Source organism: Lolium perenne, chromosome 2 (genome assembly GCF_019359855.2).
Source record: "Lolium perenne isolate Kyuss_39 chromosome 2, Kyuss_2.0, whole genome shotgun sequence".
Classification (NCBI taxonomy): Eukaryota; Viridiplantae; Streptophyta; class Magnoliopsida; order Poales; family Poaceae; genus Lolium; species Lolium perenne.
In genome coordinates this window covers 32077478-32089570 of record NC_067245.2, presented here as the reverse complement: position 1 = coordinate 32089570, position 12093 = coordinate 32077478, and the positions used below count along the sequence as shown (strand labels likewise).

Genomic DNA, 12093 nt, shown 5'->3' with positions numbered 1-12093 from the left:
CTATCTCCATTGTTGAGGCCATTACCTCTTCCAGAGTTGTGGTGAAGATGCTTCTGTCCATTATGGTGGTGGCCATTTCCTCCTTTGTGCTGATGACCCTTCCCACCGTGGTGGTTGTGTCCACTGCCTCCATGCTTATGTTGTCCAGAATTTCCATTACCATCATGGAATGTGCGGGTCCTCTGATGCGGCGCTGAGTTGTTGTGGTTATTGCTATGCTTCCTCTTGCGGTTCTCAGCCTACTTCTGCTTTCCCTCAAGAATTGTTGCTTTGTCCAAAAGTGTCTGAAAATCAGGAATATGCACAATGGACAATTGAACAGCAAGATCATCATGCAAACCATCCAGGAATCTCTCCTTTCTCTTTGCATCGATCCACATCTTCCGGTGCATAGCGCGCCAAGTTGCTGAACTCCTCTATGTACTCGGCCACGGTGCGGTGGTTCTGGCGCAGGTTTCGAACTCCCTTCTCTTCAAGGTCATAACTCCGGTTGAAACATGAGCTGTGCGAAACCCTTCTTGAAACATTTCCCAGGTGATTCCGGCAAGGGGTGAGTTATCTGGTAATTATCCCACCATGATGCAGCTGGTCCTTCCAGCAAGTGAGCAGCAAACCTCACCTTCTCAGCTTCGGTACAACCCACTGTCACTAGGTCCTTGTCCACAAAGACGCAGCCAGTCCAATGCTATCATTGGCTCAGGTGCAGTAGAAAACTTGGCAGGCCTCAACCTCAGGAACCTTGTGAGCATATCTACCCCTGGAGGTGGATTATTGTTGTTGTTGTGGTGATTGTTGTTCTGGTTCTGGTTCGCTATGAACTGATTCATGGTCTGCATGAGTTGTGCCTGTGCGTTGATCAGCAGCTGCACATCAGGATTGGGGTTGTTGTTTCCAGTGTTGTTGGTCCCGGTCCTTACACGTCGAGGAGGCATCTGTTGGTTCAGCAAAGGTAAATAGAGATAGATAGAAACTAAAGAAAACACTACCCATACTAATACACCAACATGGCAGCAAGCATTCACACCAAACATATTACACAACAATCAAACAAGACATCCCTATAAAAAGACAGAATCTGTCCAGAATTTTACTGCTGTGAAAACGTATTTTGCAGAGGCACTTAAATACGTCAGAAAATTTAGCCAATTTTTGTGGCTGTACAGGAACGAATTCCGCACCTAACCTGAATTTTTCGTGATTTTTGGAGTTACCAGCAAGGCATGAAAAATCGCGTGGTAAACAGCATCAGCAGAAAAACTGTAGCTCGCACAGACAACAACTTTTGGTAAAAACGAATATAATACTGATTTATAAACCTCACGAAAATTCCACACAATCATAGTTTAGAGAAAAGCAAATCCTAAACATAAACTTGCCATACCACATGTTTTGATATGACATAGATCTATTGCGATATCGATTTCCTGACGAAGACTAAATTGGTGGGCAATCCTAATTAGAACTTGAAGCGTTTGATGTAGTCCGTGCTCCTCTGGCACCGGCGCTTCTTTGGGCGAGCATCTATGGCTGGTGGTTCATCCTCTTGAGGATCTTCATCATCACTTGAGATATAGATGATCACTTCCTCAGGGTCCTCTTGTTCATCTTCTTCTTCGATGTTTGCACCAACTTTGATTTCATCACCATCCTCATCATCATGTTCATATTTTCCAATAATTATTTCAACAGAGGTTTGACTTGTTAACTAAAGTGGGCAATAAACATCTACTATTTTGAACAGAGGAGAGTGAGACAAATGATAGATATAGAATTATGAGAAATGAAGAGCGAGAAGATAGAAGACAAAATTAAATAAGTTTTCAGTTCCTATGGTCTTCCTATTTCTAATCCATTTTCTAAGGTCACGAACCTACAGGCAACACAATGCTCTGATACCATCTGAAGCGACACAACCTGAATACAGATTGAATCTCTGTGCTTTCTGTGCTAGTCCCTTGGATCAATCGCTAGCACACACAGTTCGATGAATAACCAGAATAGCAAATGCGTCAATTATTACAACGTATGATCCATGGTATAATTATTACAAAGCGCATAGCTCAAGGCTAGCTGAAAATAACATAGTTCAAGCAGCAAATAAATAAACGAAGAGCTCCATCACGCCACAGGCGAACATGTTGGGTGTAAGCTCGCAACCTACGGTATCTCTTACTCGTCTTCAGAATAACCTGCAACATAAAAACGTTGCAGCCCCGAAGGGTCATTACACTTGGAATGGAAATGGCAAGATGTCATATGGTGGCTTTTCTGGCGCCTATAACTACATGATATTTGGCAGGTGGAGTTCATATTTGCGTAAAGCCAGTTTTGTTTTCCCTACTCTCAAAACATTTATTCAAAACATAGTATATCAATAAGACTAATTACTACCCATAATCCACCTGGTGCATTAATATTCAGAAATTCGACTGACGAGATCATCCAACAGTTTCAAGCTCTAATTGCTCATAGATGTCCGTAACCGGGGACACGGCTAAGTACTTAGTTTTGACACTCTCGAGAGGTTGTACACATTCCCCACATGACCTAGTCTGTTCTTCTTCCATGATGCGCATTTTGCTCAAATGGACAAATGTCGACTAGGACAAGACCTTTCAGAAGCAATACCTCAACCACAATGGACGTGTTCCGTCCTACCAATATCTACCACCCTCTGTACATTGGGTCGAGTTCTCGCAACCTACTCAATCTAGCCAGAGCCCATATAGCATGTGGTTGTACTGGAAGCTACTAAAACAAGAAAACCGGGCTAATCTCTTTGTTCCTGGGTGGCCAACCTCAAGTGTGATGCACACGGTGCTGCCATAGAAATGACCCCGGTGCAACCACTCAACATAAACCAAGCATTACCACTTACCACCCAGGGGTGTATTAATTTGACATGGTTGTTTTCATTAAGAGAATAAAACATTTATCTCTCGCAACCTCTCCACTTTGATAATATCCCAGGGCCAGTAATTTGAAAATATTATGCACATAAAACAGCTACCAATGCATATAAAACAGTAGGATAATGAGTTTGTGACACTTGCCTTGGTCGGTGTTCAGACAGTCGTCGCAATCGCACTCGTTGCAATCCGGGCAATCTAACGCAAGCAAAATAATTCACAATCAAACACCAAACAACACAAACAGGTAAAACACATAATGAAATTATGCATGCATGCTCTGGAAAGAAATTGGATATCAAACATTTTTATAAACAATTAATGCAATAAAGGTTTCAAATAGCCATTTAACCATGAACAAAATATATATGTATAAAATAGTTTCTAATATCTCTTGCAGGCATACTGGTGGATAGGCAATATAAGTATCTGCAATTTTGCGTTGGATTCATATTAAAATAGTTTACAGAATTTAAAATATACTAGAAATACTATATAAACGATTTTAAATTGCAAAAATTCGCAAGTTTTGTAAAAGCACAAACTAACAGTACCAAAATGTTCCTCTCATTTTTCTGAATCCAACAATATATTATTTGTTCAATTCCGAGTTACAAAACTTTAATAATGAATTTTAAAAGATTAAACATTTCGAGGTTTATTAATAATTTTTGTCCGAAACGTTGTTCGAAAAAGTTTCTCGGATGGAGAAACTTTCTACACGAAAGTAACAGAGAATTCAATTTCGAACTTAATGCAAAAAGAATCACCTAAAACGGAGCTACAGATTATTTGATATGGAATTTAGAAGTTAGATTTTAGCTAGCACACATATGAACCGATCGATCGCATGTGCGCGAGGTGAGAAAAGAAAAATAAGGTAGACGTGGCCATATGTGATACGATTGTTCTGGTTTAGTGCATTACCCTGCTGCTGCTGCTGGTGATGGTCGATTTGGATGAACCAGACGGCGTGGTGGTCAGGCGTGGACGGCGACGTCGTCCCGGCGTCTCTGGTAGTCCTTGGCGATGGAGACTCGGACGACGAGATGCAGCAGACAACAGCGGTCACAGTAATGTCTCTCCCGTCGTGTCCCTCTCTCTCGGGTGGCAGCTACGGGCGGATGGAGCTCCGGACGATGGTGAACTACGGCGATAGCTCCGGCGACCTCTCCCAAGCGTTTCCGTGCACTGCAGTTAGGGAAAAAAGGGTTGAGACGAAGCGGTCGAGGAAGGGGAACAACACGAAGTGAAGGAGGGGCTCTCTGGGCGACGGGAACCTCCGGTTCTGAGCTTCAATGGCGGCGGCAGATCGAAACTCCGACGAGAAATTCGCGCAGCCTGGCGGCGCAAAATTTAGGGATTTTAAGGAGCAAAAACGGAGGAGATTATGCGGTATTTATAGAGGGATTTTCGTGGCAAGGGGGCAAAGAAATCTGAGCGGAATCGAGCGAGAAAACTGGGATATTTCGCAGCCGGTACCAACTCGTACGCGAAACAGACTCCAGGCAGAGGTAGAAGATGATTGTGGGTCCCAGCAGCCATTAGTGGAGAAAAAAAAAATGAAAGAATAAGGTGGACGGATACGGAGCTGCTGGCTGCTCGCATGTGCCGGCTGCGCGCGGCCGTACGCGAGTCAGCACGTACGCATGCTGCCTGCTCGATGGTGAGCTGATTGGTTGCCTTGCCAATCTATTTTTTTTTCTTTTTTTCTTTTCTTCTCTATTTTTTTCTGAAAACTGAATTAGCTGTAGGTTGCAAAATCTGATGTAAATAAAAATACGAAAATTTGTAAATACTCCCAGTACAGTATCGGGACTTAATGAGCACAGCTCCAATCCAGTAAGATACTAGCAGTATAAAACTTTTATGCAAGGTAAAGTAAAACATTTTCTAAAACTGAAACTTTAACATGCTGATATGATGAAATGCATGAATTTGAAAATGCACAGTTTTTAGGATGTTACAGAAGCCGGGGCAGAAGCGGTGGAACTTTTTGGAGATTCAAAGTTGGTGATTTCCCAGCTCACTTTTTCCATTATGGGTGCAATGCCGTGAGCTGATGGCACAATTTAGGTACATAAACTTTAATTGGATCCCAAGGTCACAAAATACTGAGGCTAACGACCTCGCACAGGTGGCATCAGGCTACAAGGACGTAACAGATGAAGGCGATGTTCAGGTGCAGTTCCTGGAACAGGATGACTGGAGAGCCGATATCTTCAATTACTTGAAAGATTCGGCTCGGGGGCACCTAAACGGATAAGGTACAAGGCCATGAAATATGTCCTTATAGGAGATGACATGTTCTACAGGACCTTGGAGGGATTACTTCTCAAATGCCTGGGACCAGCCGAGTCGAATCGGCTCTTACACGAGGTACACGAAGGCGCCGGTGGAACTCACCAATCGGCTCATAAGATGAAGTGGCTGATCAGGCGGTCAGGGTTTTACTGGCCCACCATGCTTGAGGACTGCTTCAGGTACTATAAGGGATGCCAAGCGTGTCAGATGTTTGGGAAGATGCAGATGGTACCCGCATCAGCAATGAACCCCATCATCAAGCCTTGGCCATTTCGAGGTTGGGGCATGGATATGATCGGCAAAATCCATCCTGCATCGAGCAAAGGCCACGAGTGGATTTTGGCCATTACAGATTACTTCACTAAATGGGTGGAGGCCGTCCCTATGAAGAAGGTAAAATTGGAAGATGTTATCAATTTTGTGAAAGAACATGTCATTCATAGATTTGGGATCCCCCAGACCATTACGACTGATGGAGGTTCGGTCTTTATTTCTAAAGAGTTCAGAAAGTTCTGTGACGACATGGGAATTAAGTTGATCCGATCGTCTCCATACTATGCTCAAGCAAATGGGCAAGCTGAAGCGTCCAACCAGAGCCTCATCAAGCTGATTAAGAGAAAAATTGACGAGCACCCTAGACGTTGGCATGAAGTATTGTCAGAAGCTCTGTGGGCTTATCGCATGTCATGTCATGGGGCTATAAAAACCTCGCCATACCAGCTGGTCTATGGACAAGAAGCCGTATTGCCTTGGGAAATTACGGCTGGATCGAGACGTGTTATGTTTCAGAATGATCTAACATCTGAAGAATATGCGGCTTTGATGAGTGATAGTATTGAGGATCTAACGGAACTCGGACTTTGGTCATTGGAGAAGATTAAAGAGAACAAAGCCAAGGTAGCTCGCGCATACAATAAGAAGGTGAGACCAAAGGAATTTCAGGTTGGTGATCTAGTATGGGAAGCTGTGTTGCCATTAGGAACTAAGGATAAAGCATATGGTAAATGGTCTCCTAATTGGCACGGTCCGTACAGAGTCGACCAGGTTTTGAAGGGTAATGCATACATGCTCGAGGAGCTGGACGGGGTTAAATTCCCAGTAGCTATCAATGGGCAACATCTCAAGAAATATTTCCCAAGCATGTGGGATGACGGACAGTGAAATATGGGGGCCGATGCATAAAATCGGCCAGTAAAAAAAAATTTATATCCAAGTCATAGCCGATGTACGGACATCGACTTTAGAAAATATGCAAAACAACAAGATGTAAGTACAGCCGATGCACAGACATCGACTACAGACTAAAAAGCCGATGCGCAGCCATCGACTCTAGAGGAACAAGCGCAAATGAGCAGTTAACAGATTATTTCAGGCCAGAAACCGTGGCATTGGGATGATTCTCCCATTGGATTCGTGGAGGGGTTGAATCTGTGCGTTTGAGATCTAAGGTTTGCGTGGACGCGAATTGAACCTGTTTGGACGGTAATTTGGGGGATCTGAATTTATTCTCTCAGAACGAAGGTTGCAGATTACCGTGTGAATAGGCAACTGATTTGGCCTGAATCGCGTTTTATGGTAAAGGCCGATGCGCTGCCATCGGCTCTTTGCGCGTTGACCTACTTTGACAATCGGCAAAATTGATGTGAAAGCAAAATCGACATAGGAACATTTTCTTCATTGATAGAAGGGATTTCTTACAGAGAAAGAGCCGATTGCTCGGGGGAGGAAGAACAAAAGAGAGGTCTATTGACCAATCTACTGCTACTACTAGTCCTATACTAGTAGATGCTACTCTATGGGCCGTCGCTGCCCTCGTCGTCGCCGTCGAAGCTGCCGTCGGCACTGCTGCCGGTGGGCTCCTCGTCGCTGCGCCCGTAGCCCTCGATGGGAGCCTCCTCCTCCTCCTCGTCGTCGTCGTCGTCATCGTCATCCGACCAAGCGCGGAAGCGCTTCGCCAGCGGGTAGTCCTCGAGGGAATCGTCGTCCTCCTCTTCTTCCTCCTCGTCGGAGGAGGTGAAGTCATCCCAGGAGAAGCGGTCGTCCTCGCTCTCCGCCTCCAGCTCCCCATCGGCGAGGAATTGGAGGTCGTCGTCTCCGTCGGTTAAGGATTTGTCATCCTCAGACCAGACGAAGGAGTCATGGTCCTCCTAGTCCCATTCCTCTGGGGCGAGGATGTCGTGCGCCGCCAGCGAGCCCCACTCCGGCGTAGGTTCGCGGGAGGAGGAAGAGGAGGACTGGAAAGAAAGACCCGATGAGGCGGAGGAGGAGGAAGAGGAAGACATTGCTACAGAGGAAGGGGTTTTTTTTGCCGATGGCTAGTACAGAGCAAGAGGATGAAGAGGCGAACTGTTCGGCGCGGTTAAATAAAAGGGGATATAGTGGAGATTTAATGCTACAGCGGTTTCCGAGGAAGTGGTGCCAAAAAAAACTGTCAAATCGTGCAGAGAAGCTGAGAAGGCAAGGCATCATGATGAAGGATACTGTGACGGTTCTGCTCTGCCACGACATGACCCAACGAAGAAAAAATGGAGTGGTTTTGGAATTATCATTGCCAAAACCAGGGGGGCATGTGTTATCACCAGATTTTAACCAAAGCAAGAGATGGGCCGTGATGGAGATGGGCTTAGAGGATATACACTTAAAGAGTTTCGGAACCGGCTTTGAGCGAGAATTGGGGCTAGATGGCCCGTGTATCTGTAAATTATAGCAGGTTATGTGTCGGTTAGAATTAAAAGATAGAGTTTAGCTCGTACACGGTTGGGATTATTCCCAAGTTAGAGAGTCTACGGACTATAAATATGTATCTAGGGTTATTGAGAAAGGAGGACGATCACGTTCACAACAAACCAATCTAGGCGCATCGCCACCCCTTGTTTCGAGGGTTTCTTCCGGGTAAGCGTCATGCTGCCTAGATCGCATCTTGCGATCTAGGCAATATCTGTTTATTCGTTGCTTAGTGTTGCTCGTACTGAAGCCTTGTTGATGGCGAGCAACACTGTTATCGTAGACGTTTTGGGGCTGACGTGGATACTTTTCTGGTATATTTGCTTAGCTATGCCGCCCCTCAACGTCTAGCTGCCTTTACACCTATCTTGGGTGTAAGGGCAGCACCTTGCTTAATCTCTGTTTAGTAGAATCGATCTGTTATAGTTGCTCCTTGTTCTGCAAGGATTAGTTTAATATCCGCATGATTAGGCCTTGCAAACGGGTTGAACGATCCAGTAGTGCGTGAGGTATGGTTTGCTGATCCTAAAGGGATTGTTCCGGGAATCGACGTTATGTTGGTTTTTAGGCCTCTTTAGGACTAGTTTTCTATTATCTTACGTGTCTGCCAGGCTCATCTACGTGTAGGATGTTCCAGTTATGCGGTGAAAACCCTAAGCTGTCGTAGATTGATTTATCTTGATATTGATTAAGCAGAACCCCCATGTTAATGTAAAATCCAACGTGTTCCATGGGGCAATCGGCTCTTAGAGCCGATCCACAGAGTAACCTAAGAGCCGATCGGGGCTCGTATTTAATGTTTGCGTGTTTGCCATGCAGGAAACTAGTTGAAGCAATCCATCACCTTCCTGACCAGGTATAGGTCAGGTGGCATGCCCTTGCACCAGCATCGGACGTGTGTACCAGGGGCATTGCGGGCCATCGCCCGAGGGACCAGGGCCCACCAGCAGTCCTGGGAGCCTCCCGGCTCTACGTGTTGCCCGTCGCTGCTCGCCGGTGGGTTTTGGTAGTCAACACATCCCCCTCATAGTTTGTGTTGAATAGAACCCCGAATATTGTTTTTGGTGCTATTGCATGCTTATGATTGGTACTTTGTTACTATTTGGTGGAAAGATTATATATTCAGATTGTGTTGTAATAATTATGCCTCTGGTCCATATCATGTTTGACACTTGTGAGTAGTTTCCCACGTTCCCGAGGGCATATATAGGATGATATGGCTATGATTATATATGATGTGCAATGAGTATTTGGTCAACTTTTCTATCTTTTATGTTGTTCTATGATGGTTTTATGCGAACGCCGACTGCATATTACTTCACCTATATGGGCTCATAGGACTGCACTCTAATGTAATGAATATGTGTTGGAAGGGACAAACTGATAGAAACCGTTTTCCAATACTATGAGTTCATTAGAGTGGTTTATATCGGGGACCAATGATTATTGCTATGGCGGGACATTTACGTCTTAATGATTCTATACTTGCTCATAAAAATGGTTTAGGACCCATCATAAGGAGTGCACTTGCTCATATTTATGGCTACACTTAATTTAGGCTCCGCCCCTAACTGGACAAAACTTGACAAGATATTCATCATGCTGTGTAGAACTCTGATGCTAGTAAATCCATGCCGCCCTCAGAAACATTTGGGATACACAGTTGAGCTTATCCTCTTGTTGTATAGAGGATTGGGCTTTTCTCTCATCGAGAGCCTTTTTTACTTATTGCTACTTACTTTTCACACTTTATTTCTATCGCAAACTATACACGCAAAATACCAAAACTGCTACTTTACTATTTTTTTGTCAACTATGCTAATCAATACCTTCGGCTCTTCATGGGTTCTGTTGGAGATATGCCCAAGAGGCAATAATAAATGGTTATTATATATCTTTGTGTTTATGATAATGTTTACATACCATGCTATAATTGTATTAACCGAAACATTGATACATGTGTGTTATGTGAACAAACAAGGAGTCCCTAGTAAGCCTCTTGTATAACTAGCTTGTTGATTAATAGATGATCATGGTTTCGTGATCATGAAGATTGGATGTTATTAATAACAAGGTTATGTCATTATATGAATGATATGGACACACCCAATTAAGCATAGCATAAGATCACGTCATTAAGTTATTTGCTATAAGCTTTCGATACATAGTTACCTAGTCCTTTCGACCATGAGATCATGTAAATCACTTATACCGGAAAGGTACTTTAATTACATCAAACGCCACTGCGTAAATGGGTGGTTATAAAGATGAGATTAAGTATCCGGAAAGTATGAGTTGAGGTATATGGATCAACAGTGGGATTTGTCCATCCCGATGACGGATAGAATATGTGGGAGCCAATATGGATCTCCAGATCCCGCTGTTGGTTATTGGTCAGAGAGAAGTCTCAACCATGTCTACATAGTTCGCGAACCGTAGGGTGACACACTTAAGGTTTGATGTCGTTTAAGTAGATATGGATATATGGAATGGAGTTCGAAGTTTTGTTCGGAGTCTCGGATGGGATCTAGGACATCACGAGGAGGTCCGGAATGGTCCGGAGAATAAGATTCTTATATAGGAAGTCATTTTCTAGGTTTGAAAATGATCCGGTATTTTTTCCTAGAAGGTTCTAGAAGAGTCCGGAAGAAATCAGCATGGAAGGTGGAGTCCCAGAGGGACTCCACCCACCTTGGCCGGCCAGCCTAAGGGAGGAGGAGTCCCAAGTGGACTCCTCCCCATGGTGGCCGGCCACCCCACCAAGGAAAGGGGGGAGTCCCACTCCCCCTAGGTTTGGTCATATGGAAGGTTTATGTTGGGGTCTTATTCGGAGACTTTTGACCTAATCCTTGGGGCTTCCACCTATATAAAGAGAGGAGGGGAGGGGCTGGCCGGCCACTCTTGGCTCCACCTTGGCCGCACCCCTTTGAGGGCCGGCGCCCAAGCCCCCTCTCCCCAAACCCTAGCTACTTCTCCTCCACCACCTCTCCCGCATATGCTTAGCGAAGCTCCGCCGGAGATCTCCATCAACACCGCCACCACGCCGCCGTGCTGTCGGGATTCCAAGGAGGATCTACTACTTCCGCTGCCCGCTGGAACAAGGAGAAGGACGTCATCTTAATCAACACCGAACGTGTGACCGAGTACGGAGGTGCTGCCCGATTGTGGCACCGTCAAGATCTTCTACGCGCTTTTGAAAGCGGCAAGTGATCGTCTACCGCAGCAACGAGAGCCTCCTCTTGTAGGCTTTGGAAATCTTCAAGGGTGATGACCCACAAGTATAGGGGATCGCAACAGTCTTCGCGGGAAGTAAAACCCAATTTATTGATTCGACACAAGGGGAGACAAAGAATACTTGAAAGCCTTAACAGCGGAGTTGTCAATTCAGCTGCACCTGGAAACAGACTTGCTCGCAAGAGTTTATCAGTAGTAACAGTTTTATAGCGGTAGCAGTAGTGAAATTACAGCAGCAGAGTAACGGAGGCAGCAGTAGTGATTTTAGTAAACAGCAGGATTAAAATACTGTAGGCACAGGGATGGATGACAGGCGTTGCATGGATGAGAGAAAATCATGTAACAATCAAAGCAGGGCATTTGCAGATAATAATAAAACGGTGTCCAAGTACAAAGCAATCCATAGGCATGTGTTCCATATTTAGTCGTACGTGCTCGCAGTGAGAAACTTGCACAACATCTTTTGTCCTACCAGCCGGTGGCAGCCGGGCCTCTAGGGAATCTACTGGAAATTAAGGTACTCCTTTTAATAGAGTACCGGAGCAAAGCATTAACACTCCGTGAACACATGTGATCCTCACATCACCGCCATCCCCTTCGGTTGTCCCGATTTCTGTCACTTCGGGGCCTTTGGTTCCGGACAGCGACATGTGTATACAACTTGCAGGTAAGATCATAAAGCAATGAATATCATCATGAATTGATAACATGTTCAGATCTGAGATCATGGCACTCGGGCCCTAGTGACAAGCATTAAGCATAACAAGTTGCAACAATATCATCAAAGTACCAATTACGGACACTAGGCACTATGCCCTAACAATCTTATGCTATTACATGACCAATCTCATCCAATCCCTACCATCCCCTTCAGCCTACAGCGGGGGAATTACTCACACATGGATGGGGGAAACATTGCTGG

The 12093-nt window shown here is 44.9% G+C and overlaps 1 long non-coding RNA gene across 1 annotated transcript; it reads right to left on the bottom strand.

Moving 5' to 3' along the window:
* Positions 1 to 1919: 1919 nt before the first annotated feature.
* On the bottom strand, positions 1920 to 4476 carry LOC127331714 (uncharacterized). The gene is made up of 4 exons (XR_007869947.2): positions 4190 to 4476; positions 3837 to 4100; positions 3054 to 3107; positions 1920 to 2189 (listed from the first exon to the last, which is right to left on the bottom strand). It is a non-coding gene; the product is annotated as an uncharacterized lncRNA (long non-coding RNA).
* Positions 4477 to 12093: the final 7617 nt, after the last annotated feature.